The sequence below is a fragment of the Chiroxiphia lanceolata genome, chromosome 18 (genome assembly GCF_009829145.1).
Source record: "Chiroxiphia lanceolata isolate bChiLan1 chromosome 18, bChiLan1.pri, whole genome shotgun sequence".
Classification (NCBI taxonomy): domain Eukaryota; kingdom Metazoa; phylum Chordata; class Aves; order Passeriformes; family Pipridae; genus Chiroxiphia; species Chiroxiphia lanceolata.
Window position 1 is genome coordinate 14017618 of NC_045654.1, and position 3747 is coordinate 14021364.

The following is a 3747-nucleotide window of genomic DNA, read 5'->3' on the forward strand; positions in this document are numbered from 1 at the left end:
GGTTTTTTTTGGCACTGGCAAACTGGTAGTTGCATGGATTACATGTCTTAGTGTTCCACTTTTTGCTGAAATCCGCTCTCCTCACCTAACCTCTGTCAGCCCTCACCTCACAGCCATGGGAAGTCATCAAAAGGACCCCGTGAGCAATCTCAGATCAGTTCTCTGATATCAAGAGGTGGCTGATTGCTACAAAAAATAATCAAAGTAGACACATCCTTTGGCTCAACAGTACCACAGAATTACTAATCTTGCTCTTGCCATCCACACAGATTCATCTTAAACTAAACTGTGTTGTCTACAGAAGCATATCTAACTTCTGATTTTCCTGTTGGAAAAACATCAGCCAACTGGTTCTCCAAAGTTTCAGACTGCTGGTAGCATTTTGCCCAGTAAGGCAGACACTTTTCTAAAGACACTACTACTTAAAGTGGGGTATGCTGACTTAAGAGGTCAAATGAAAAGTAACAGCTTTATGTGCAAGTCGGGGCATTTTTTTTAAAAAAGATGCCCATTTTTAAGTAACCAAGTGACCTTCACATTAGAAACTGGACTGCACAAACCACTCAGAAGTAAAATTCGATGCAATTGCCACCTGGACCGGGGCTGGTGCTATCCTGCAGCCATCAAGGCTTCCCTTGCTTGTTCTTGATACAGAGACAAACTTGGTCCTAGGGCTGAAAATCCTGCATTCCTAAATACACTCAATTTATCTATGGGGAATATCAAAGAAAAAATTAAATAACTCCCATGTGGGACAGAACAACAGTCTTCTTACTTTGCTTTCCATAGGCCCTGTCATCCAAATAGTTCAGAGCACTTTTCTGAAATAGGCAATATATATCTGTTATTTGTAAAGATAAACTTAACACAAAACCCTCTGAGCCAGCCTTGTGCTGCTTTCACATCGTGCATCTCTACCAGTTAAACTAACCCTGTAAGTCAGTCTTAGTTACTTTACAAGAGCTGTAGTAGTGTTCCACTGACAGCTACCTCAGACAATTCTGGCTTCTCAACCTCTGTTGTGTGGCAGTTTTGCTTCTGAGTCGTTACACACATCAGGATGCTTCTAATTCAGACCTGTGGTAACAAAGCACACTTTGTTGTACACACTTTGGGTGAACCACAGCTAAGAAACTGTTGCTCCAATTCCTCAGCCTGGCCTAGTCTCTGTCCTGCTGGCAGCACAGACATGAATCAGGAGCACAATCTTTGCCTGTCAAAACTCCAGCTGTAGTTGCACATATATGAGCAAAACCATAAATGTCAGTACCTTTGTTTTCCCCAGCAGAGTACAAGTAAGTTTTGGTTCTGAAAGCACAGTCATGCTGGTAGGGTTGTTTTTTATGTAACTGCCATTCTGGGATTGCTTTGCCAGTCTAAACTCATGCATATTATACCAAGACAGAACTCAGACTTGACTGGCACAATATATTGCTGAAGAAAACAGAAAAATTTGCAGCTGCCTTGTTGTGAGGATACTGATACAACACATCTATCACAAGCTGCAACTGCAGGTCCAGCAGAGCAACATCAGCAGATCCGTGCAGCAAAACAGTTGGTACATTGTCTCCCTGCAAGGCACATTTCAGACAATTTTGCTTCAGGTTAAACTTGTTACCTGTGGGACAACACTTTGTGCATTCCTCAAGCACACCTACCAGATCTGTTCCATCTGAAAGCAGCCTGGCCCTGTGACCTGAGGCTGCCTTGAAATGAGAACTAAAGCACAGGCAAGAGGGACTGTCAGAGACACCAGGTAAGGGCACTGCCAGTCCAACCGAGGTGCTAATGCAGACCCATTTGTGACTGAAAGGACAGTTAATTCCTCTCTAAATCCCAGTCATTCCAGTGACAAACAGGAGATGGAGAATGCAGCTGACTAAGACCAGGCTCTGTGGTTATTCAGAGCAGAGCTAGTACAGGGAGAGAAAAAAACTGGCTTTCTCATTCACCTTTTTCTTGAGAGAGTATATTCCTTTAACAGAGGCAAAAGCCTCAACCACTGAATCCTAATTATAATCCTAATTATAATCCTGTACCACAAGAAGAGACACTACTGGCTCCACATATCCTCCAGTTTATTATTTATATATCTCAATTCCTGTCTGAAAAGTGATGTGGTGTTCTAGTTTACTTTGGCCACAAACCTATTACATGTGGTTTTCTCCAGCGACCAGAAGAGATCAATGTGTTTGCACAGCCTGGTGAGTCACAGCCCCAGGCTGGCTCTGTGCCTGCAAGGACTGGGGTGGCAGGTGAGACATCCATGGAAAACACTTCCTGGAAAACACTTCCTCCAGCCCCCGAGGGAAGCCCGTCAGGCACCCAGTGCATCAGCTGGCACTGCCATTCTCAGAGGCCTCCAAAAGAACAAGCTCATAAAACAGAACATCACTGTGTGTTCTCTGCTAAATTAGATGTGGCTTCTCCTCCCCTTCCTTTCTCCAGCTTCTGATGTGGTTTTAGCTTTCATTTGTTTTACTCTATTTATCTTTCTAGTACAAACACACAAAAATTTAACGTGAATCAGCAGAGAAATTGCTTTTTTTACCATTCACGTTGCATATGACTTAAATGGATTGTAATTTTGGGCTATCCTACTTATATAAAAGTTTATATTCATTATTACCTTTCTCCCTCATCTGTGATCCAAAGTTCAGTCCTTATGTCTTCTATTTGAAAATAAATGGTAAATTTGAGTGTGTTAATATGATACTGTTTTACTCATTCAGTTTCTAAGTTCTTGAAATAGGATGTTACAGATAAATTATTTATATATATATTTTATATTCAACATTTCTTCACTCTGTTCACCTTAACCTACATTTCCCAGCATGAGTCATGCTGATGGATTTTGTAATTCTCACAGCTTATGCCTTTCCAGCTGATTACCACACAGATTCTATTTTCACCAAGCCAAGACTATTTCCTAGATCCTCAGAAGTTATCAACAAGACTTCTCTGCAAAAAATGAATCAGATGAAGAACATCAGCAACATTCAATTACATGAATCTGATATAAAACTAATTCCTAGGAGCTAATATTCCATATAAATAGGGATGCTTGCTAAGTCATAAATGTGCATTAAGTTCTACAGGCTAAATTTGAAATGCAAGATGCTTTAATTATTGCCTTATTTTGCTTAGTATTTCATAGATTCATTTTGAAATTGCTTATTTCCTTATGATATTATGAAACCAGTGTTCCAAGCCTTATCAATATTTTTGGTTTTGTTTGAGGCCCAACTCGTTCTCTGGTCTGTTCAGGTGTATTTTATCAAGCCATTCCCAGGGAGATGGGACAATTCCACCTCCAGTGTCCAGGATGGCAGGACATTAAGGTCCTGTCAGCTCAGTGTAACAAAAGAGTCTCAGGTCTGCCCAGGATCCAAACTTTTCCCACAGTGAACCTGGATTCCTGTCCCTCAGTAGCATTTTGTGAGGCTCCACTTTTCCCTACAGGATCATTAGTTTTGCTCTTTCCTTCATTTCAAATATTTTCCAATGTCTTACCTGGATAAGACAACCACACAACAGCTTAGAACTAAAAACCCAGCGCACACACCACAACATAGAAACCCCAGAAAAATACAGCACTTAAAGAGGAATTAAGTACCAGAAATGGATTTAACTTCCAGCTCTTTCATTGCTAATACCTCCTGAAAGATTTTACTTCATCTTGACACACTGACTGACAGGCAAACCAACAGAAACAGATGTGCAAGTGATCTATTAATGTCGACAGAG